The 26203-nt window shown below is 37.1% G+C and overlaps 1 long non-coding RNA gene across 1 annotated transcript; it reads right to left on the minus strand.

The window, feature by feature from the left end:
- Positions 1 to 8978: 8978 nt before the first annotated feature.
- Positions 8979 to 25932, minus strand: LOC105532217. The gene is made up of 3 exons (XR_001004939.1): positions 25685 to 25932; positions 9549 to 9716; positions 8979 to 9297 (listed from the first exon to the last, which is right to left on the minus strand). It is a non-coding gene; the product is annotated as an uncharacterized LOC105532217 (long non-coding RNA).
- Positions 25933 to 26203: the final 271 nt, after the last annotated feature.

The following is a 26203-nucleotide window of genomic DNA, read 5'->3' on the forward strand; positions in this document are numbered from 1 at the left end:
ATATTTATGTATAATTTGTATATTACATATATTATTTATATATAAACATATATATATACACACATATATGAGCAAATAGAACATAATAACTTTTCTACTTCCTTGTACATTGCTTTTTAACCTTTCTTCCTTCCTAATATGTGCATCTTGCATGAATTCCCTATCTACCTTCTTGCATACTGGCCCAATATAGAGAATATATTAATTATTACTTTCCTTATAATAGCACCCAACCCATCTGTTTTATTCAGAAACCCAGTTTTACATTCCATTTTCAATGTCCAGCAAAAAACAGAGAAGGTCTCAGCATTATGAGTGCTGCCCCATGAGATAGTAGGTAGAATGGCCCATCTGTTAAAACACTGTTCATAATTTAAAATGGAACATTTTAAAGCTCAGTGAAATTGTTTCTGGTCTCCAGTACAATGAAATTCTGTTCTCTTACCTCCTGGAGAGATTGACCTGAACATGGAAAATTGGGCCTTTTTGGCTCTTGCAGTGAATATAAATGGTGATGTCAAATCACTAACTTGGCCCAGGAGATAATTTCTTGTGAGTCGTTGGGGCTGGCTGTTCAGTCTTACATGTTTTACACAGAATTCCAGACCATTCTGAAGAAGGTTTCTTGGCTTCCATCTTAAGGATCAAAAGCAAGTTTCCTCATGGTTTGTGATTCTTATGCCAAGAGTAAATGTGCAGGAAGGTCATAAGCAGTAGCAAAGATCCTTTCACATCTGCCTTCAACTTGAGCAGTCAGGCTTACTAATTTGACCTCCTACTGTCATTTAGAATCTTCTGCCAGGAGAGTTTTTTCTTTTTTAAAGAAGTGAGAGGTAGATAATTTGTTTTAATTATTTATATTTAAGAAGTGGAAGGAACAGGGAAGAAAAAAGAGATGCCCTGTTTTTCTGAGGAGTATGCCATGGATGGACATTTAGGGCACAAAACAGCAGCTACCTGGTTTATGTTGAAAAAAAAATAAAAACATGTAAATATCAATTATTGTGCAACAGTAGCCCTGAGGAGGTTCTTCTGCATACCCAATCTTTCTAAGCACCCCTAAGTGTCTTGGACTCTCCATTACAGAAAATGTGTTTAGGTCTATGAATGGAAGAGCACACCTGTGTGTGTCCTGTCTCAGTGTTTCTGTGATGATGTGGATGTGCTATTAAAATACTAGTAGCAAATGGCAATGTTTTTCTAGTCTTGATGTTATTCTCATAGTATTTACAGGTCACATCAACTGGGCAGATGTGGCTACAAAGTAAGGTCATAATACTTCAAAAATTATTCTCCTTGAAAGCTCATGTATATATATTCTCAAGAGACACTCTCAGACAGTTAGAACCAGTGTTTATTTCTTTGTAATGACTTATTCTCCCAAACATGGTTATCTCATTGCCCAGGTCAAAACAGATTAAAAGGGGGAAATGCTTCTAACAATCAGCAAAGGCAAAAACTGCAAAGGGATGGAATAAAAAAACAAACAAACAAACATAAGGCAGACATAATGATTTACAGAGCCAAGAAATCTGAAGATATCTATTTGAGGAGCCAATAATTACACGTATACAAATAATCTTTGGAGGAATAGCACAAAAATTGATGTCTCAGAGGTTGACTCAAGTCATAATTTTTAAAATCCCTAGTGTAAGGAGGCACAGAGCAATATAATTTTAGAAAATCACCCATCCAAAATATATATATATATATTTTCAAAATATATTTTAAAGAATTTTCACTTAAAGAGGACATTCCTTTTACCAATGATGTAGACTACATTAGTTCTTCTTCCATTTAGATCTGAAGTTCAGTTAGCTCAGTCTCTTTTGTACTAGGTAGAGTTAGTGGCTATTCCCTTGAATAGTCCAGATGACTTCACTCTTAACAAGACAGTTCCAGAGTAGTTAACATGCAAGCCACGTGTGAGGGTGTGTGTGGGAGAGAGAGAGGAGTTGGTGGGAAGAGGAGGTCATCTGTGCTAATGGAAAATAAACTCAAAGGGCATATCCAGCATCACCTTTGTATGGGAAGGACATCTATTTGGGGTTTTCATTTTCTGATAGGGAGTGATAGAATTACAACTAATATAATAAATAAATAGAGCTTTAGGGAATGCAACAAAAGAATCCCAGCCCTGGCCAGTGATTTGATTTGCTCTAGCACATCTATCTGACTGAGCCATCTGGCAGTGAACCAGTGTTATCAGAACAGCAATGGGTGTAACCTTGAGGCGGGCTGGCCCCTTGACAAACAGACTGGTGGGAAAAGTGCAGGATGTGGCAGACTGAGGATGAACAACTCTCCACCCCGCAGAGGATAGCAACATAGGGAGAGAAATGAGTGGTACACATCACTTTGTCCAGAGTGTTTGGCCAGCCAGGTACGAAAGGCGCTTAGGCTGGATACCTAGGAATGTCTAATAGCAGGTGGAGCAGACAGGAAAGGAGGCTAGCTCTAATTAAAAAGAGATAAATTATGGTTTGGAGAGAGCTGTCCATTCATAACCCAGCGGGCTACAGAAGGCAGAAATCGTTCCCCAATGGGATAAACTGTTAAGAGTTTGAGTGAACTCCAACTAAGAAGGCCTATCAAGGGACAGAAGGCAGGGCATAGAGAATGTTGTGATTTAGAAGTTATACAGCCAACTACCTTCTAGGTACACCTGTGCTGTCAGACTATTAGAACATGACCCAATTCAAAGTTCTATTCAGCTTTGAGACTTAGGCTGCCAGTACTCCCACCAGGTCACATTTGGCTCAGACAACTTTACACAGAGGAATGAAGGTCATCAGCGTAAAAATAGAGATGTTCAGAGCTTAAGGAGGAAAAGCAGATGATATCACATGAGGAATGAAAGAGGCACTGGGATGTGTAACACTGTATTAAGATGAATATTACAAAGCTGAAACAAAGAGTTTTTAAATTCTAATTTGCATTTCCAAAAGTTATATGCACAGATACTTGCACTGCTTCATTTCCTCTCTACATGGGGGTCTGGGTGGCTATCTGGAGGAAAAGAAAAAAGCTTATCATTTTTTTTTTTAGTGCCCTATTGAACACATCACTGCATTTTAATCTGGGACAGATGGTGGAAAATGGCATCTGGTTAATCAGGGGTTCATAGATTATTTGGTGATACAACTTAACTGTGCTGAAGAAGAAATGAGAAATTGTGTGTCTTCCCTAGAGCAGCATTATAAAGCACCCTTCCTGGTGTTTAAAATTGATTGTGCATTATATTGGTTTAAAGAGTGGCATTTTGAAAATAAAATTAGGGCTGATTTGCATTTGTGGTGAAATAGTTGCACAGGCATTTGATAAGAATAGTTCCTCTTTCTTTTATAACACATTTACAGTTTGCATTTATTTATATTAACTCAATGTTTTATTCAACATTGTTTTAAAAGACAAGACTAACATGGATATAATTACTCATAAAGAAAATAACTCTTGTGAGTGAGAATGATTACTATGTATTTCATTTGGGAAAATAAAACACAATGTTTTTTTTTTTTTTATTAATCAGTGCACAGGCAATACCTCAGGAAATGTACCAAGGTAATTCAATTTTATAACTGATAATTTTGAAAGGCATTTTGAAACATTATATATTATTAATATTTACATCTAGAATTGCACTTGTAGATGCTATCAGAATACTTGATCAATATCTGTTTATTAAGATTTAAGCTCCATGACTTAGTTGCATTATGTTTAATTTATGTGTATTTCCTTGATTCACAGTCTGTAGTAAATTCTGATTGCTTAGATCTGGGCAAAATGTCTTTAAAATTATCAATAACTTCCAGGCAATAAAAAAAATGAATTGCGTATTGATGGTAAAGGAAAACAAACTGCTACATGCGATGCACACAGATTTATTAACTAAATAAGTCTTCATTCCTCCTCCAAATATGATTGAAATTTATAGTCTTTCTAGAAATTTCTATTTTCCAAGAAAGTGTTTGCAAAGACGTTTGTACAGTAATTGAACTAGTAACTTTTCCAGTAATTATAAAGGGGAACTTGGACATGTACAAAATAATAATCTTATTTTATTTATGGCATATCATATTATCTTTGAAAAGGAACTCAGGTGACATGATGTTTAAAAGTTTCACTCTCCTAAATGAAAAATATGTTGCCATTGTAGAATTGGTCTTGTAAGATGGTGTCAGACATAGAAATCATAGGAAAGTTTATAGATTTTGGTTTTAATTTTTAAGGTATTTCATGTAAATCATCAATGGACTCTAGGAAGACATAATCCCTCCCACCCCCACCGCACACACATATTAAAAACTTTACATTGTAAAAGGCCAGGTAAATACTACTGAGACAGAGAAATACATAGTAAGCACCTGGTTGTAAATTTAACCATAATCATCCAGAAGATTAGTTATAAAATGGACATTCTGGGCTGAGTATCAATGGTTAAGTAAATTAAGCTTTACCAGGAAAGGGAGGGAACTGAATTTCCAAGTGGGTCATAGGTGAAAAGCAGGTTTTGTGAAACACCTAGGGATGCTGCAATTAAATAGCCTGCAACTGGAAGGTAGATCTAAGAAGTAAAAAAAAAAAAAAAAAAAAAAAAAAATTAAGATGCTACTTTGTTATAAAATAACTTGATGATTCTGTGTTCATGATACATGAATCAGCTTCCTCCCATCAGTACAGGGAACTTGGTCAATGAACTGACTCTAATGTGTGCTTCTTTGCCCCAAAGTTATAAGGCAGAAAGTCTAAGCTTTAGAAGCTGACTCCTATGGGAGAGGGGTAGCATTCATGTATCATGGCACACACATGTTCATTCTATGCCCCATAAGGGGCAAACACCATTCTGGGTATTTAGGGCATGAATGTGAACAAAATAGACAAAGGGTTTGAGGTGTGGAGTATATATTACAAGAAGAGAAGAGAGAAGATAAACATATAAACAAATCAACATGTTCCATATGGTGATAAATTTTACAAAAATAACAAACCAGGGTAAGGAGGATAGCGAACACAGGGATGCTATTTTAGAGAAGGTGATCAGGAAAGATCTTCCAGGCACAGTGACATTTGACAGAGATATAGAGGAAGTAAGCAATGAGCTATGTGGATGTTCTAGGGAAGTGCACTCTTGGCAAAGGAAACAGCAGGAACAGTGCAGAGAGTTTCTGTTTAAGGACCAGCAAGACAGGCAGCAAGTGAGGCTGCAGGGCTATGGGCAGAAGGAGGATGATGGAAAATGATGGCTCAGAGCTGGTGATAGCGAAGAGGCAAGATCAGTCAGAACCTTTTGACCGCTCTGAGAAACTTGGCTTTTCCTTTCACTGAGGCAAGAGGCCACTGGACATTTTTTAGTAGAGTCATGTGATCTGGCTTCTCTTTTACATAGCTTATTTTGGCTACTCTGAGGAAACTGAAAAGAAGGAAGACAACAACAAGCTTTTGCAACAATTCAAACAAAGGGTGTTAAGAGTTTGGACCACATTTATAGCAATGGTAGTGAGAAATCAGCACCTATTCTGATGTGAGAGTCAATGGGATTTGCTGACAGACTGGGTGTAGTGTGTGATAGGAGAAAGAAGTGAAAAGATGTAATCCATGATACCAAGTTTTCTGATCCACAGAATTAAAAGGATGGAGCTACCATTTACTGAAATGGAGTTGATAATGGGAAGCAAGTAAATCTGAAGTCCATTTGGGGGGCATAATTATTTTGAGATACTTCTTAGCTATTGGAGGACAGATCAAAAGATGTGACGGGTTTCTCTTGAAAAAAAAAAAAAAAAACTAAAGAATGAATGAACTAGAGGAATATGGTAAGATTGCCAGATAGGCTTAAGAATCACCAGAGTTTGTGAATTTCCTCCAGTGTATTAAAAACTCCACCAGAAATGAGAACAATTGAGTTAGAGCAAGAAGGTAGGGATGTTTGGTGAAGTGGTTAAGGTTTGGAAAAATTACTTAGAAATATTTTATCTTCTATACGTTATAGGGGTGGGGATATTATGGCCAACTGTGTGGCTTGGAAAAGTTCCTTAGTTAATTCTCATTTCTTCTACTCAACATGCAGTTCATATAAATGCAGAGAGAACATCTCTTTAGGTTATATCAGGAGCATTCTCAAACACCCAGAAATTGGCAATTTAGGAAGGGAGGAAAGGAATATTCACTGATTACCTGCTATGTTCCAGACGCTGTGCATGCTGCTTCACACATATTATCTTAATTGATCTTCCCGACACATTTTTGAGATGGAAACTCTTATTTTCATTTTAGAGGTGAAAAAAGTAAGGTTAAAGATTCATCTACTTAACATAGTTAGGCAGGGATAGAGCATTGAATTTGCCTTACCTGCCATCATTTCCATCTGAAGAAGTTGAAAAGCTGCCTCCAAATATTTTGGTATGAGATTGGGGTACATAAATACTTGTTAATAACTTGTTCGACTGCATTATGTCTAGACAAGAATATATTAAATTTGGAAAAGAAATAATTTTAGGAGTGTAAGCTTTATGAGGATTTAGTCCATGCTGTCTTGTATACAGATGCATTCTATTCATTCACTCACCTAATATTCATTTGATGCTTACAATAAGAAAGGAGGTTTTTGTTTATTTGTGTTTGCTTGTTTGAGACAGAGTCTCACTCTGTCACCCAGGCTGGAGTGCAGTGACTCAGTGTCAGCTTACTGCAACATCCACTTCCCTGGTTCAAGCTATTCTTGTGCCTCAGCCTCCTGAGTAGGTAGGACTACAGGTACATGCCACTATGCCTGGCTAATTTTTGTATTTTCAGTAGAGACAGGCTTTTGCCAGGTTGGCCAGGCTGATCTCAAACTCCTGTCCTCAAGTGATCTGCCCGCCTCACCCTCTCAAAGTGCTGGGATTACAGGCATGAGCCACCACATGAGGCTAGGCTAGGAGTTACATGCTCCATAGTTAAATAAGATATAGTTCTTGTTCTTGAGGATTTCCTATTTTATATATATATACACATAAATATATAGACAGCCAGATAATAGCACATTGTTTCTACTTTAAAGGCTGCACTCCTCTTGCCTGTTTAATATTCATCAACTGCCTATAATCTGGGGCTTTGCAAAAAATCATTCACTGCTTTTTGCAGTGATCAGTTAATCAAGCAGAGCCACAAAGGGACTCAAGCAAGAATAGTAGAAGGCTGGCTTCTGGAATACAGGAAAAGCCTCTGTTAGCCAGAGCCCAGGGTTCTAAATTCAGACAAAGTCAAAGGCTGGGAAGAAAGCAATGTGTGCGTACAGATAGCATGGACCCAGGAGATCAGCCCCAGGGATGGAGATCAGATGGAAGCCAATATTGCTGGTCTAAATAGAGGCAGACCAAGTTTAGAAACTGAAGCACAGAAGTTCAACTGTTTCAAAGAGATTTACTGCAGCTTTGAAAAATACGAACTGAAAATCAGGGGTGAGTGTGGCAGAGCCCACAAGCTCCCAAAGAAAGAGAGGGAAGCGCTAACTGGGCAGCATCTGTGTGGCTTCTTAGGCTTTAGAGCCTTCTGAAGATGCTGTATATCTTTCTCTATCAGGACCCAGGGAAGTTGGGTTGTTCCCTGGGAATACTTAACTGCTGCATCAGGAGGAAGAGCCAGCTCCAGTGCCCTAAGTCCCCAGCTCCAGTAGCCCTTGAGGATCCCTGGTCTACTTTAGCTCATCTTTCAAAGCTGCCTCACTCTGAGTAGTTTTTCCTCCCTCTAAAAGAGGCCTATTACCCTTGCTACTGCTGCTGCTAGTGGTGGGGGTGTCCTAGATTTGTCTAGTTGTCTAAGTTTGGGGACTAGATCTTGGATTGGAGTTGAACTTGAACTTTTATTAAGGGGCAAGGCTCTTGACTGAAATTTCTTCGGTAAACTCTTGTTCCTAGAAAAAATCCAGCATTGGGCTCCCTTTCATCGACCTTTTCATTCTGTAGATACTAAGCCTAATTCTTCTCCTAGCTAGATTCACATGTCTTGGGCTAGTACCCGATTCTGGGAGGGACAGTAGTAGGTCATATCATGATTGCAGTCGATGAGCATGGTGCTGTGAAGCTGGCTGAAGTGGCCCTCGATAAAGGTCAGAAACAATAGGCAAGAAGGGTACACCATTTATACCTACTGGTAAAGTCCGTTGGTAGCCCATGACTGGACAGAAAAACGAGAGCCCCTTTCAGAGGATGGAAGTTAAATTATTCGTTATAAAACCAGAGAAAATATTTAGGCCACTGGAAGTAATGGTTCATTATGATTATTAAAACAACAATGGCAACATGCAAGCTAAGGATATCTTTAAGATATTGTAGAATGCCTGAGAAGATAAAATATGAGGCAAAATAAATGGCAGGGAATAAATGGGTCTGATTAGTGGATGACTTACTATCCATGATGTAGCATAATTTCCACAAGGCTATATTCTAAAATATGCAGTTAATGCCATAGAAAACACAAAAGTATACAATGCACTGGGATCTCAATATGCCAAATGCACTGTAGAGTCCAGTGGGGTTGATCTTGCTGAGGATGGCCATGCCTCAACAAAGTTTAGCCTCCTAGATCTTAGGTCATTTGTATTATCTGATAGCATAAAGGTACATGGCATCATGGAAAGAGCTAAGTACCACATTGGAGAAATCTCCCCGGATACCCAAGGATCCTCTAGGAATTTCATTCTGTTCGTATCCCACTACCATTAGAGGACAGAGCCATCTCAGATGCAGCCTCTACCAATCGCGAGATTCCTTCTCCCAGATCTTTATGTCGTCTCAGAAGAATGGTATTCGTTTTTTTTACAGTGTGTGTGTGTGTGTGTGTGTGTGTGTGTGTGTGTGTGTGTGTATGTGTCCCTGTCCTGGATCCACTTCACACTGTGTTAAGCAAAGTGGCTGAGAAAATGCAGAGTTCTTTCAGGCTGAGACCTATTATGTTGCCCTATATTGGATAATCAGAAGGGCTGTTTACACAGTAGGATAGAATTCACTGTTTTATTTTTCAACATTTAACACAGTGAAAGATTTAAACATAAATTATTTGGTTGGCTCACTCAGTTACTTGCAGGGAAGCTCCTGAATCGCCGCTTGATCCCCATGCTCCACCAACCAATTCCTGAAACTTGGAACTGAAGCATATTTTTTAGAAACACCAATGCAACAGAAATAAATGTGATTACCCTGGGACCAGTATACCTTATTCTGACCCATACTTCCCTCTCTCTAGGATTGCTCTCTACTGGGAAATGTATCTTGTTCTTTGGCCATTCTCATGTAGAGACACTGTTCCCTCCCCATGCACCTGTTAGGATTCAGAACAAGAAGTCACTTAACTCTCCTTATGTAGAATCGTTAAGAGTACACGATTATTCAGGAAATTGTAACTTTGATATATTTAAATATAAGAAACATTTGCTTGGAATCTGACCCATTTTTGTAGTTCATGGGTGAATCAGAAAATTAGGTTGGGCTTTAAATGATGTTTTAACTGCTCTGCAAGGTGCAGGCTAAAACCTTTCCTCTAGCTGGATGCTTTAAAAAGAAAGAACTCACCCAGTGTGGCTCCCTTCTTTCAAGTGTTGACTCTTCTCCAGAATTTGCCTGCTTTTGTCACTCTCCAGTGCCTTCAGGTAGTTGTTTTGTAGTTTTTCCAGCATTTATAGTTATTTTTTTGGGAAGGGCAGTCTGATTGAAGCTTATTCACACATTTTAGAGGCATTCCTGACGAAACAGGAAGAAAAATTTGCACTGTTCACCCTTTGCCTTGCGAGCAAAAGGTTTGTAATTATTATATACATACACTTTCTTGGCTTTCATTCTTTTCTAATATGTACATCAGAAAAACAAAGGAGAAATAAAAGAAAGGCAAGAAGATGAATGGAAGAAAGAGATAAAATGAGGCTTTTGATTAATATATAATGACATATCCACAATTACCATATTGGGCAGAATAGTTTCCTGTTCCTAAACATTTCCCATTATCTGCCTATTCATCACTTCCTCCCTCCTTTCAAATTCATGACAACCACTTATCCTTTAACTGTCGCCATAGTTTTGCTTTTCCAGAATGTCACATATTTGGAATTACGAAGTATGTAGCCTTTTCAGACTGACTTCTTTTAATTAGTAATATGCACTTAAGATTTATCAGTGCATTTTAATAGCTGCATAGCTCATTTTCTTTTAGTATTGAATAATATTTCGTTGTATGGACATACCACAGTTTATTCATCCATTCATCTACGGAAGGGCATCTTGGTTGCTTCCAAGTTTTGGCAATTATAAATACAGTGCTGTAAACATCTCTGTGCAGGTTTTCATGTGGACATAAATTGTTAATTTATTTGGATAAACACTAAGAAGTCCAATTGCTGGATCACATGATAAGAGTATATTTAGTTTTGTAAGAACTGCCAAACCAAATGGTACAGCGGCTGTACCATTTTGCGTTCCCACCAGCAACGAATGAGAGTCTCAGTTGCTCCACATTCTTGTCAGAATTTAGTGTTATCAGTATTTTCAGTTTTAGCATTCTACTAGATATGTAGTTGTATCTCATTGTTGTTTTAGTTCTCAATTCCCTAATGACATATACTATTGAGAATACCCACACTTTTATAGCATGGTATACTACTACTGCTGCCATTACTTGTACACACCTAATTAAAACTTTCTATGTACTAGGCAATATGCAGAGTACTTTCCATATATTTTCTCATAACCCTATGAGTCACATACAACATATTATGCATTTTCAGGAAAAAAAAAATAAAACCACCCTGAAGTTTAGAAGAATTAAGTATACTGCTAGTAAATATTGAATCTATGACCCTGGGGTCTTTCTGACTCCAACTCTCATATTTTAACCACTACATACTTTTTCCTCAAAGTGTGATCCTGAATCTCCTACTTCAAACCAAGTAGGAAGGTGAAAAAAATTCAAAATTCTGAATTGTACAATATCGCATCAGAATCTTCCTGCTGAGAGTGGATCTGGAGTGGGAGAGTCTGAAACACACTCAAGATTAAGAGCCATTATACTACCATTCTAGGATTACTCCAAGTCCAAAGAGCAGTTTTGATATTTTGTTTCTATCTTGTATCATGTATTTCTCTTTGAAGTATATTTACAAAAGCCTTGTTATTTGTATAAAATAAATTATAATAAAAACATTGAGAATATATCTTAAATGTAGATGAATACATAGTTTTCTATGTTCCCTAATTAAGGATGCTATAAAGTCTTTTCCTCGCACACTTCTACCCTAGAGATAAATTTGACAACGGGGGAAAAAAACAAAAACCTGTCTGTCAAATATCTACTATGTATCATTCTGGTATAGTCTGAATGTTTGTGTCCTCACAAAATTCATATTTTGAAATCACCAAGGTGATGATATGAGGAGATAGGGCCTTTGAGGTGTGATTAGGTCATAGGTGGAGCCCTCATGAGTGGAATTCCTGTTCTTGTAAAAACACTTTAGACAGGTAGCTTGCTCCTGCCCACATATGAGGACACAGCAGGTGCCACCTATACACTAGAAAGTGGACCCTCGCCAGACTCCAAATGTGCCAGAGCCTTGATCTTAGACTTCACAGTCTGTAGAACTGTGAGAAATCATTTTCTGTTGTTTATAAGCCACCCAGTTTATGACATTTTTGTTATAACAGTGCATAGGGACTAAGATATACTTTGTGCTAGATAAATTGAACAAAGTTCATACAAAATACTTCTAGAATTATGACAGATTTACCTAACTATAAAAGTCTAATGTCTTTACTGGACAGAAAAACTGCATATATTTGCACATATTACTATACGATATATACTCTATATATGCATATATAGTGTGTGTGTATATATAGTATCGAATATATACTATACCATAGTATACCATAATATATTCTCTCTCTCTCTATATATATATATATATAGATATAGATATAGATATATATATATAGAGAGAGTATATTTAACAGTAATTTCAGGCCAAGGAAAAAATCATTATTGCAGGAACTCTATGAAAACTTATTAATTAAAATAAACAGACAGCTATTTGTTGTGGCTTTTGATCCAAGACAAGGCATTATTAAGGATATTAACAATATAATTGCCTGTGTTCAAACCTCTGCTATGCTTCTAAATCATTGTGGAACTTTGGGCAAGCTTCCGTAACACCTTTTAGATCTTGGTGTACAAGATTCTAAATGGAGATAAGGAAAGACTCTACGCTCTAGAATTATTGAATTAAAATAATTAGACAGTGCCTGATTCACATTAAACATTCAATAAATGTGAACTATTATTGTTTTCACTATTATTATTCTCAAAAATAGAAATAAAAATGGAAATTAACTAACAGAGTGGTAGAGTGGAAAGCGTGGCAGAATGGTAGTGTGAGATCCAAAAATATAAGGATAAAAATGATATGTGACAAATCCATAGTGTAGAAATTGAATACTCTGAGCATGAAAAACTGAAGAAATCACTTTTCATGGGAGTGGGCAGGGATGCATGGCTTCTTTGAGGAATCTAAATAAACTTGAAAATGTTTTTAGGTAAAAAGAATGTGTATTTGGAGTGGGTGTCCTCAGGGATGTACAAATTTAGAGACATTAGCACTTTTTGGCAGATAGGGAAACTGCATTTGGACCCTCAGACACAGCCCACTGTGTCAAGACTTGGCAATTTGAGGAGAGATGGTGCCAAGGTAGGTGCTGTATAAGAAAGGAATCTCAGACACGTGAGGAGAAGGCATCCTTTCCATACTAATTGAAGCTGAACTCAAACAGCAAGCTAGAACCCCATTTGCAGCTAGAAAATTGCAGACTGAGTACTACAGTCTTTTAAACAAGCCTGTCACTGAGTTCACAAAGGCAAGAGGCATTGTCACCTGAAGCCACAAATCCTGCTAAGAAGAGCATTAATTGTTCTCTATATCACATAGACGGTTTGGTTCTGCAATCAATAAGAAAGAGTGGGCTCATACCAGGACCCATTGCTTTTTTCAGGTAAATTTGGAATTCAACAAATAGACCACAATCTACAATTTTCTCCATAAGGCAGAATGCAGGCTAAGTTGATACAGTATTTACCAGCATGGAAATGAGTTAATGGCCTTGCGATGAGAATCTCGGTGACATAAATCCCCATTCTCTTTACAACTTCTTGAGTTTGTCTTGGTGTTTGCTAACTCTGAGGAGGTCTGAAAGAATAAACAGTGTCTGCATTCTGCTTTCAATGCCATGAACACATTTTGGAGAGGCAGGAGCAATTTTATAGCTGTACATACACTGGAGAGAGAGCATGACCCTGGAGAGCTAGAGGTTTATCATCACTTTAAAAAATAACGGTTGAGAAGGAACTGCTCTCAGTGTAGTCTCTGTCTTTTATTTTATATATTTTTAATAGCTACCTCTTATCGAGTGTTTACTAAGAGCCACAAACTCTATTAGGCACTGTTTAAACTTTTATTTTAAAATGAAACACAGATACAGCAAACCACACAAAATTATTATAAGGCAAATAGCATCTTAACCACTACATGTGTCAAAGACTGAAACCTTGCTAGCTGTCCAGAAGTCGCTACACATTCTCTGTCCTGTCTCTCCCCAAAAATAACCACCATCTTGACTTTTATATTAATTTTTTTTACTTTTTTATTGTTTACAATAAACAATAAATGTTTAAGTGAACATCCTGAGGCATTATAATGTAGTCATCAATTTTCAAATTGGTATGTCTTTTAGCTCCAATATCATCAACATGTCATCTCCCTTCTTCCCACAAACTCCTTTCCCTTAGAATGAATCTGTTGACAAATACGGGCCACTTGCGGATTTTGCCCCAGCGTGGATTTGGTGAGTATATTGATGTACTCGTGGTACCAATCTACATGTTCTTCTCTTCTCTGCATTTCCAGCAAGTGGCTGCAGGACCCTTGATCAAACTCAGCTTTTATATTGTTTGCAACATTATAGGTAGCACCGAGTCATCAGGAGGCAAACTGATGGTTAACAGCAGGCTGGTTATTTTCTTGGTGATTATAAAATGGTAATACTCTAATTCTACCCATTATTTTTACACACTAGCTCAAATAATTTCATATGTAAGGTAATTCTTCCTTTCATCTACAATTTGGTTACCCAGTGGTATAACTCCCAAAAAGACAGAACTGAGGTTTTTATGATAGGTTTTGTGATAGTAAGTTGGTTCCCTATCATCCTCAGAAGATCAATTAGGATTTAAATTTATCTGATGGATCCCAATGCACTGTAATTTTTATCCTTATTGAAGTGCTATTTTTTCCTTCTTCAGCCAGGTAGAGCCTTTTCAAGGTTAACTTTTGATTCCTCTTGAACTAGTAGTCTTTGATACTTCCCATGTTAGTTCATAACAAAATGTTTCAGATTTATCTAGTATGCTTCTTTTCTTATATCTGTATTCAGCCACTTTTCTAAGAAATTCTGTTTTTGTTTTGTTTTGCTTTGTTAACACCACAATCTGGTTGCAAGTGATAGTCATTGCTATTAGGGTTGCCAGTGTTAGCACATAAAAATACAAACCACGTAGTCACGTACTTGGGACATACTTATACTGCAAAATTATTTGTTGTGTGTCTGAAACTCAAATTTAATTGAGCACCCTGCATTTTATTTGACAATTAATTTATGCTAGGCTGGTCATTATTTTTAGACCGAGTTAATCTAGGTCCTCTGAGAAGCAGGTGCAACTAGATGTGCAAGAGAGTTATTGGAGAAAATGTCTGTGAGGGAGTAAGAGAATGAATGGAAAAAGCAGGAGTATCCTTTAGACTGTGAGGCTTTACTGCTGTGAAGGTCAACAGGAAGAAAGGAGAATAGATAGAAAGAGTCTCAAACTGTAGTTCAGGTCTAAGAAATATTTAGGAGGGTTCTCAAACCAAAGCTGTCCAACGGAGGATTCCCACAAGCCCTAAAGGGACTGCTTCAGTATCTCTGCCACCTGCACTCAGTCATTCACCTAGCGTAAGCTGTGGGAAGCATAGCCTCACTGCTAATGCTGTTGTGCATTAGGAATGAGATAATAATGATATCTCCAAATCAAAATTTCCAATTCAATTTCGGGGCTATTTTCTAAAGGAACTTCTTCTGTTTGCCTCTTATCTATAGTGAAAATTATAGTTCTTAAAGTCTTGGAGATTAGAGAGTTAGAACATCTCATAATTACTCATTTACTTTTCTAATATTATACACACAACAGTAACTATACAAATATTATCACCACCCATTATAAATATTGAAAATATGTTTTCTTGCATATGCCATTTCATTCTCTCCATTTGGTTGTACTAAATCTACATTGGTAGATAATATAGCTGTTATGTACTCTTTCCCACTTAACACTCAATTTGTCTTATTCTACAATAACTAAGTATGTAATCCACCATAATTCTTATGCTTATATCTCTCCAGTTCTGGAATGTTCGCAATGGCTCTTAGTGACATGTAGTATTGGACAATTGAAACATGTCTAGTCTCAATTGGTATGTTTGTAAGCATAAAGTATTTTTTATGGATATTGGAAATGTACTAACAATGTAAAATCTCAGATAATTTTCATACAGATTATATATCAAGATGATAAAATGTTTAGTGTGCTGGGATAAATAAAATATACCATTGATTTAAATTCTTCTATTTCTTTTTACTTTTTTCTCAGGTAGCTACTAAAAAATTTAAAATTACATATATGATTTTTATTTTTTTGTTTAATTGCAATGTTCCTGTTAATTTCATTTTCTGAAACTCATTTCTAGAAGATTCCTCAAAAAAAGTCCCATGAGGACAATATTCTTTGAGTGATTGCATGCTGGTAACAGTCTTTATATGACCGTTATAATTGATATTCAGTTTTACTGAATATAAAACCTCTGCTCCATATTTTTTTTCTTGAATATCTTAAATATGTTACTTCATTTTTTCTAAGATAAAGTGTTACTGTAGGAAAGTTTAATAATAATAATCTTAGTTCCTTTTTAAGTCAAGTATTCTTTTGTCCTAGATGCCCAAGTAATTCTTTTTTTTCCCTCTTTCTTAATTTTACTTGGTGTTGATTGTATTATATTAATATTAACAGTTACACTATGTGATTTTTTCAGTAAGTTTAAATTAATTTTTAAAATTTCAGGATCACTTTCTTATACATTTTAGTATTGAGGGTTTTTTTTTTTTTTTTTTTTTTTGAGACAGAGTCTTGCACTGTCGCCCAGGCTGGAGTGCAGTAGTGTGATCTCAGCTCACTGCAAGCTCCGCCTCCCAGGTTCAAGCGATTCTCCTGCCTCAGCCTCCCGTGTAGCAGGGACTACAGGTGCCCACCACCACACCAGGGTACTTTTTTGTATTTTTAGTAGAGACGAGGTTTCACTATGTTGGCCAGGCTGGTCTGGAACTCCTGACCTCGTGATCCACCTGCCTCGGCTTCCCAAAGTGTTGGGATTACAGGCGTGAGCCACCGCACCCAGACGGTTTTGAGGGTTTTTTTTTTTTTTTTTTCCTTGCTTTGTTCTCTCACTGAGGAACTCCCACGACATTCATGGATCTTTTTTGCCATCTATAATGTATGTCACATTTTCTTGAAACCTCTTTCTTTATTTCTTAATTTCTTTTTAGTGTTAAATATTTTTTCTCCTTTTCAACTTGATTTCCTTTAAAGTGTTATTTTTGTACTTATATTCTCTTATTTTCCTTCTAGATTAGTCTTTATTCCTACTCTGTTGTTTCTTTTATTTCCATTTTTTTCTTGAGTTTGATCTCTTTTTCTAGTTCTGATTAACTTTTTTTTCATGTGTTGCATGATTTTCTTAATGTCCTTTAGCTCATTTTAAAGTAATATGTTACACTTCTAAAAATATCTTGAGCATGACATTTTTTGCCAGGCTTATTTTGTCAATAGCAGAAGTTGGCAAATTTCCTGTAAGGTTCAAGTCAGTAAATATTTTACACTATATAGGCCATATGGCCTGTCACAAATACTTGACATTGCCATCGTACCATGAAGATAGTCATAAGCAATATGTAAATGAATAAGAGTGGCTATGTACCAATAAACCTTTATTTCTAAAAACCAGAAAGTAGACTGGAGTTGGCCTCTGGGCTACAATTTGCCAGTCTCTGGTCCCTAGGAATGTCATTCTATGTTTTCTTGTAGCAACTTTCTTTTTGGGGCTAAACTTTACATACATGGCATTTGACCTTGATAGTTTTCTATTGCTCATTTTTGTACAAATTTAGTTTTTTTGAACTTTTAGATAGCTAAAAATTAAGACAGACTTTTCAACCTAAAGGAGATCCTTCTTCTCTTATTATGTAACAGTAAATATACTGTTGGAAGGATGCCTGGAAGGTTTGTTTCAAGAGTTCACAGGATCTAGACTGCACCAGTCACTTAAGACCTTGACACAGGCCTGCTAAGTACAATGAAACATCTGAGATTTTATACTGCTTACAAGCTAATGAGTTAACCCACCAGTTTTATGGATGTTGGCAAAAGACATGAGACTCTGGGGTCAGAGGCAAAGAGTTTTATTACTCATAGTACAATAAGTAGGATGAACATGAGCGTATTTGTGTGAGTTCTGCTTCTCCTCAAGTCCCATGGGAGGGGTGGTTGAGCCAGATGGATGCTTACCCACACTGTAGGCTGTAGTATAGAAGTGGAACCCTGAGCTTAAGGAACACAAATCTTTTATAATGGGGAGTAAGCATGCTTGTTATTTTGTTCCAGAGGAAGACACTATTTTTTTATACTGAAGAGTAATAATGCTTGTCCTTTACTCCAGAGGAAGGTATTAGTCCTTCTTTACAGGTTAATTCTGCACAAATATTCTTTAAATATATTACGAAACAAAGGACATTTCCTTCTGATAAGAAATGCAGAAATATGAAAGACCAATTTCCTGCTGGGAAATAGGCTCCCCACAGGGCCCCTTTTACTCAGTGTTGGAATGCACGAAATCTCTGCTAGTTCTATTGAGTGCTCTTACATTGGCCCACTGTAGTTTCTAGTGAATACCCATTGACTATTTGGGGGTTCCTTTCTTAAATATTTTGGAATTATCAGATCTGTACTTTGCCCTACTGCTTTCTTCTGCATTTGCCCACATAGATACCAAAGGCACCCACACTGTGTGGCTTTTGGTATTTAGGGATTTGTAAAAGTATCTAGTTATTTAGAATTGTTGTAAATGTTGTACTTTTGGTTCTGGTATCTAATTCTCTATCTAACCTAAAACCATGCTGTCCTCACAGCAGCCTATCTTCCCAAAATAACCCTTTCAAAAAAAGTATGCCAAGCCTGATTTTACTTTTTTTAAAGTCCTCATTTTGAGAATAAACTTTATTTTTCCATAAAATACTTATTTCCAAGATCTTCCTAAATTGCATAAAAATACTTGCCTCTCCTCCCCTTGCCCCACACTAAGTGGTAGTAGGTCGGTATTATTTTAAGTGGAGGGGCCGATGTTTTCTTTCTTTACTTTCTATAACATTCTGTGTTTTACTTTCTTGCTATATTTGTGTACTCCATCTATCAGCAATTCCTCTTACCCTCTTTCCAAATATGTTGCCTAAAACTAGCAAACAGAATAAACAAGCTTATTTAATATGTGTGCAGAGGATGTAAAGCAAAAATAACTATCTATCTTCTGAGATTGAGCATAATCTTAGAAATTTCTGTTGACTTTGTGGTCCTTTTGGCAGTATATAAACAGTCTAGAGGAATTTAAGCTATATTTACAACAACAATTATTTTATTCAATTTCAATATTTCCTCAGCGGTTTGCCCATTATAGCACCTCCTCCTCCAAATTTAGTATAGTGTGTATGTATTAGGTAAGAAATAAAATAAATTGGGAGTGATAATGCAAACATAATTCTCTCCAAATTCTTCTATGAGCTCTCCACACTGGAAACTTGGTACTTTATAACACATAGTGCCTGCTCCTAAGCAGTAGAAAATTTCAAGCTTATCTGGCTTTTACTTGATGTTTTACAACCAAGCAATATCTGATGGGTTCTTACTCATATCCAGCATCAGTAGATCAGAGGAATATCACGATTATATAATTCCTACATATCAAGTAAAGAAAAATAAAATATTCTAGGACAACAGGAAGAGAAAATATATTTTCCCCGGATGATCCTATTCCATAAAATAAAAAATACAAGCTTATAGGAGATGCTAACAGAGCTTAATGTTGAGAGAGTGAATAAAGTTTGTTTGTTTGTTTTTTTTCCCAGAGAACATTTCCTCTGAGATTCCCCCTACTTTGGCAAGGAGACTGATGTAGACCCCGACCTACCACACCCCCCGACACACACAATTAACTCTGTCCCCAATAGAATTCCTTTCTTCTAAGCACTGATATTAGTAGAAAAGATAAGATGGCACGTGTGACAATTAGGATGCTGAACAAGTTGTTAGGTTGGTGCAAAAGTAATTGTGACTTTGCCATTGCTTTTTTTTTTTTCTTTTTTCTTTTCTTTTTTTTTGAGACAGAGTCTCACTCTGCCACCCAGACTGAAGTGCAGTGGCGCCATCTTGGCTCACTGCAACCTCCGCCCCCTGGGTTCAAGCGATTCTCCTGCCTCAGCCTCCCTAGTAGCTGGGTTTATAGGCATGTACCACCACACCAAACTTTTTTTATTTTTATTTTTTTTGGATTTTTAGTGGAGATGGGGTTTCACCATTTGGCTAGGCTGGTCTTGAACTCCTGGACTCAAATGATCTGCCCGCCTTGGCCTCCCAAAGTGCTGGTGTTATTATATTTAATTGCAAAAAATACAATTACCTTTGCACCAACGTGATATTACAAACTAAACGCATTCAATTGTGCAAAGAGGTAAAACACTACAAAGAGTGAAAGAAGAAAGTCCCTGTGAACTTGCAATGGAAGGTTGTGAAAGGTGTTGAGTCCTAATAGATCAGTTATATTCGAGAAGGTGAAAATGTAAGTGGATGCCTTCTCCATGTGGAAGGTCAAGGGACCCCTGAAGAGAAGAGGACTACCCATTTGTCCTGTGAGACTTTTGAAGTCTTATTAATTAAGATTAAACACTCTTATAAGTGTTGCTCAGTAAATCAAGTTGCTAACTAAAGGGTGATTTTCTAGTCATTGATTTGTAAGAACTATCATTTGTGTTATAGATTCTCTCCTCCTCCCCCACTGATGCTTACTGTCTAATTGGTAAGTGTAACAAATGATAAAATATTACGAGGCAAGGTAAGCTTGAAATTAATTAGTAATATCAAGTATAACTTACCGACAGAGGAATGAGGAAGTTACACTTTTGACTGCATTCTAAAATTATACAAATAGATAGAAAACCAATGGCAGGAGCAATATTTAGGGATATTTAGTGGGATTTATGGTATTTCATTTCATGATTCTTATGAAGGTGTTAATAAACCAATGAGACTTACTACACCCTAACATCCCTAACAACTTCAGAATGTATTCTCTTGGCTTTTCCCTTCCCTCTCTGTTTCTCCTCCTACTCTGCCTTGTCTCTTCCTCTTCTTTCTCTTTCTTCTTTGATTTGGATAAAGATCTGTGACTTTAGTAAATATTTAGATATGCAGGAGAGAAACTGAGTGACTTAAACATTTCCTTATTCTCCCAAAAAGATACAAATGTGTGACAGATTGACAGACAGATGAATATAACAAGGGATCTATACTAGCAAGCAACTGCTTGTGTCTAATAGATTAAACAGAATTAAACAATGTTCAGTATTGAAAGATGTGTTTTAATGTGTCTTATTTCAATGTACTTTGCCTCCCCTGGTATCCTGAAACTATTATTTGTATAATCACATGACTCTGTGTGGTGAAAGGAACCCAAGGACTTGGCCTCAAGTTTCCTTTGGCAATAGTGGAAGAAAAATCCCCAGTGGTAGAAAGTCATTTGGTAGAGACAATGCCAGGGACTCTTTAATGTCAGTGGATGCTCTAGGGCTTTTGCACCTGAGTTTTCGACTATCTCTTGTTTTCTGGAGGAAAATTCATGGGATAATTTGAATCTAGTACTAAATCCTTAAAAACAAATGGAAGTGTTAAAAAAGATGAAAATGTTTCCTTCCAAACATTAGTCAAGATCTTACAGTAGAATTTTCTCTTTCAATTTGTAAGAGATTTTCCAGAATGGAAAATGTGCTGTGTGCTCTTCTGGGAATTTTATAAGGAAAGAAGGTGGGTAACCTCTATGAAGTCTACCTCTAATAGAAGGCTCAGTAATCTTGTACTTTTCAAGGAATAAAGGAAGATTATTTTGAATCATTGGAGAATCTTGTCTTGGTTATGGAAACAAGAAATACCAGATTCAAAGAAATTTATTCGTCACAGGCAGACATCATCTCAAAAAGACAAATGTCATGCCAATGTTTCTAAATACTCCTCCATACATAGCAACCCTCTGTCATTTGTAGACAAGATCTGATTCAGAAAACTTTATTTTATTTCTAAAAAGTTGTGAAAATCAGGAAAAAATACCATTAATATCAGCTCAAAGAGATGGAAGGGTTTTTTTTTTCTTTTTTACTGTGCCAACATAACCAATTCATTAAATGATGACTCTTAAAAAAAAAAAAGAGCAAAATAAATAAACACATGTCCCTTGTTGGACATCTAGTAGGTAAACATAACAACAGCAGGTAAATGTCTCATGTTCTTAAGCTGTTTTGGTGTTACAATTCAGCTGTATGTATATAGAGAAAAGCATACACGGGAAAATGATCTGCATTGTTTTACTGTCTTAATTCCTGTATATATGACACAGAAGGGCTATGGGGTGACAGGAAGATGTGAGGTTTTAAATACAGCACAAAAAGAGATTTGACAACACTGGACCTCAGTAGGCATGAGCAATTTGTCAATATCTTCAGGTCTCCAGAGAGCAAGAATGACTCTCAGGATATTGCAACTCTGTCTGCTTCCACCAGAGATCATAATTGGGCTATGAGTTTTTATAACAGGAAAGTCTTCCTGTCAAAGACAGAGACTGACAAAAAGTTTAGTTTACTGATACTGAAAGAATCTCAGAACAGAAAGAGTAATATACATGGGTGTCACTTAAATATATAGTGCCTTTCCTTCTTTCTTCTTTTTTTCTTTAAAAGTAAATTCCTGTTATAGTTTACTGGTTAGAGTTTCTACAGTGTAGCTTGTTTATGAGGATTGCTCAGCATACTGGTTTTCTGCCCAGGGACATGATATGCATTTTGGGGAATTCAAAAGCCAATTGAGGTGAGTAGAGGTCATTTGTAAATCGAAACCAAATGATAGCAGAAGATGTGAACTGAAGCTATTTCTTCATCTGCAAAGAGCTAATTGGGCACATTTCAGGCCAAGTCTCTGAAGACACAGCTCGTGAACTCTGTCTTCTTGATGCTGTGCTCATTATAGACACTCAATAGAGGACTGGCTAATGCTAGGGAAATCCCCATCAAGGTGGCCTTTACATGACACTGCAGATTTACCTCAGGAAGGAGAGCAAAGAGAAGGAAAATGCAGTGAGGGATTCTAGCACCTAGCTGCTTGTGGAGTACTATTTGCCTTGTCTAATTTATCTGAAATTGAAGAGTTTGTCTGTAAAGGATATCCTACTTCACAAAGTCTCAAGGGACATTTGTCTTTCTGACATATCAGCTGTTAGCTAGGCCTTATTTCTTACTTGGTTGTTTTTAGAGTAAATTTTGGTTCTTTGGTCCTGTGTCTGCTATTTGAGGTGGAAGATTGAATACTGCATAGATGACCTCTGTATGTCTAGAACAACCTAATTTTGTCACAGATACCAAAACACTATAATGATAATCTTGAATTAATTCAATTATTATCTAAATTTCATAACCTGTCCTCAATTATCGACCTTAATATTTCTAGGTAAAGAGAGATGTACTGCATTGACACCCTGTTTTTAAAGGGTAAGACAGCAAGAGAAAGAAAGACATTGTAGATATTCACAATGTTGTATGTGAGGAAGTTTTTGAATGACTTCAGAAACCCAAATGAATATATTGAGAAAGCAGCATTGTGAGTTCTGTCTACACGTGAACCTGAAACTAGGATTTGAGGCAATCCATTTTCAGAAGGAAGTGATGGAGTTTGAATCCTAGGAAATCTTCCTGAATAAAATGGCCATGTGTTTTAAGGTTCAGATATTTATAACCCAAAATAGAAGGAATTTTGCTAGGTGATCTCTCCAGTTCTTTTTCGGTTATGAGAGTCTGATTTCTTTCCACGAAAAGGGTAGAAAAACTTCTTTTACTGTTATATGAATGTTATAAAATATATACCTGTCTATGAATTAGCTGATCAAAGATAATACATGAAAAATATTCAAAATACTCTGTAAATCTTTTTTTTAAAATCTCTCTTTAATAGATTTTTGTATTCAGAAATGATACTTTGTAAATGCATTTTAAATTCCAGATTTCTGAATTCTAAACATTATCAAGACAAAATTGTGACTATATGTGTATGTAAAACTAGAGAGTACTGGAAAATGTGGAGAATGGTAAGGGCCTTTTGTGAGGTAATTGACTTATTTATCTATTGATTTTTTTTAAATGTCTAAGTACTTAATTGACTCTTCCACTAAAATTTAAACATATACAAATAATTTTTCATTCAGAAGATAGGCATTTGATATATAACATCAACATATCATCATAAAAATTTAGAGAATGAGAATATCTTAATGGGCACCTGGTCTAAACATTTTAATTTTACCAGGTAAAAAGGTGGAAGCAAGAGATAAATGACTTCACTGTGTTCTATACTTCCATGCTCTGATGGACCAAGAAAATCCATCAGTTGACATCAAGTCAGGTACAGAACCCTGGTATCTACACTGTATTAGGGTTACATCTACTTTAGTGCTTTTAAAATTTTGTAGACATTTGATTGTGAATGGACGTTTTGTATTTTTTCTTTAAAAATAACATCATTAGAAACTATACAAAACAGAACCACAAATACTCCCTTCTAAGGTGTAAGGTATTCCATCATTTCTTGTTTGGACATTAGGACTTTTCCTTCAGTAAGAAATTAAGTTGAAAATGAAGTAGAACATCTTATACCGTAATTCAAGTGCAGTACATTGAAAAAATAAAAACAGTATTTAAGTTGGGAAAATCCGTTTACATGTGATTAAGTTTTAATCAGTGCCCTTAACCTAGATCTCAAAAGCTAAAAATGTTCTTAGATTGACAAAATAACAGCCCATTCCCAAAGACAAATACTTAAATCAAAGAAGCATTTTTAATAAAAAAAATTCACACACACATACACACATAGACCCCCACAATACATAAAACATATAATAATGTATGTCTTTATTTGCAATGAAGTGAGTTTTATACTGAACTCAGAACATAGATGCAAGTTCAACAGTTGAACTCAATCAAGTAAGTAATCTTATATAAAAGGATAACTCCCTCTAGCATGTACTTATCCTGTGTGACAGATATCTCTGTAATACAGTAAATTCCTTCAATTGAAGCAGACTGTCCAAAATGGAAACACATTGAAAAGATGAATATACTCAAATAATCAACAGAAGAGCAAAATATAAAAAATGGGAACATTTTCTGAATAATGCAGATACCCTCCTTCCAAAAAAAATTACATGTGAGGGAATATCTAGATTGTCACAATTACTGGAAAAGTTGCCCAATAGCTATTATACTGGTGTTTCACTTAAAAAACTGCTTCGTACTTTTGCAACTTGCAAAGTTATTCCTAGCAAAAAGTTATTTCTCCTGAAACAGAATAAATAGGTCATTCACAATATGCACTGGAATATACTTTTGAAAAACAAGATCTCTACTCACCTCTAATTCTATCTTTCTGCTGGTGATTGTTGATATATTTATTTTAAAATATGTACTTTATAGGAGCTATTGTTACAATTAAAATTTAGGACAACATTATAATTCATGTTTTAGAAACTCCTAAGGCAGGAGGACAGCTCCTACCATTTTACAAAGGCCTTTCTGTTAAGAAGTGATTAATTAACGGACTGAGTGGCTCAAAGCAGGGAGCCAGTCCTTAGCCAATAAAGCCCAACTCAGTACTACCCCACTGCCCCATATTCTCTGTCCTCTCTGCTGGAACTGTCTTGTGCTGAATCCATGAACACCTAAATATTCAACTCACTCCTGCCATTTCTCTGCTGAGCAATCTCCTACAACCTGTGCCTGAGACTTGGAGACTGTTTGTGGTCCATGGGCTTTAGGGGCCCCAGGGAAAGCCACGTGCACTAGTGCATCTGGATGAACTGCGGACTTTGTCTATCCATGAGAATTCAACTTCCCAAGAGCTACATTGACTCATTGATTTGTATCCAGGCTCCGGGCTCCCAATTCCCACACAACATAAGTTCCCTGAAGCCAGGGAATTTGGTAGGTTTGACTTGTTTAGTCTCTCTCCCCTGCAACCCTCTCTCTGAGCCTCACAGTGTATTTGGCACATAGTAGGTGCTCGGTAAACCCACTTTAAATAGGCCAGGGTTGTGTTGAAGAAAGGAAAGGCTGGGAGGACTTGAGATTTGAAGATTTTCCTACATGTGTCCAGGAAGAAAGAAAAGGAAAAAATAAAAGTGAGTATCAGATTCTTATCATCATTACAGTTATTATTGTTTTTAACCAACCTTTAGGAATTCCACTGGCATTACCCAGGCAGCTGGTGGAGAATCTGGGCTGGAGGCTAAAGGATGTCCATTGCCCCAAATCAGAAGGTGCAGAACCCCAGGTCACAATCTGAGACAACCCGTAGGGTCCCGACAGGTGTTGCCCGCCTCCCATAGGGCTCCGGACCCCCAGTCCCCGACTGTCCCTTGCCTTCTGAGGCGCTGGAGCATGCCCAGTGGCAGAGCTGGAGTCACCGAGGGCTTTGCACGGGCGCACTCCGCTTCTCCGGGTTTTAGCAGAAGCCCGCGGGGGGCGGGGGGGTTGCGTGTCGGGGGGTAACCGCGGCACCCGGCAGCCTTGGGCGCGCGAGTGGGGAGCTCTTGCGCCGCGCAGGGCTCTCTCCCCCGTTGCGGTTGCTGAGGAGATGCTGGAGCGCGGCACCCGGCTGCTCCACCTGGCGCGCTGAGCACCGCGCGGGGAGCCCCCGGGGGCGGGCGGCTGGGGGCGCGGACTGCGGTAGAATGCGAGCCCGGCTCCTC

This window comes from Mandrillus leucophaeus, unplaced genomic scaffold, assembly GCF_000951045.1.
Source record: "Mandrillus leucophaeus isolate KB7577 unplaced genomic scaffold, Mleu.le_1.0 Scaffold94, whole genome shotgun sequence".
Taxonomy (NCBI): Eukaryota; Metazoa; Chordata; class Mammalia; order Primates; family Cercopithecidae; genus Mandrillus; species Mandrillus leucophaeus.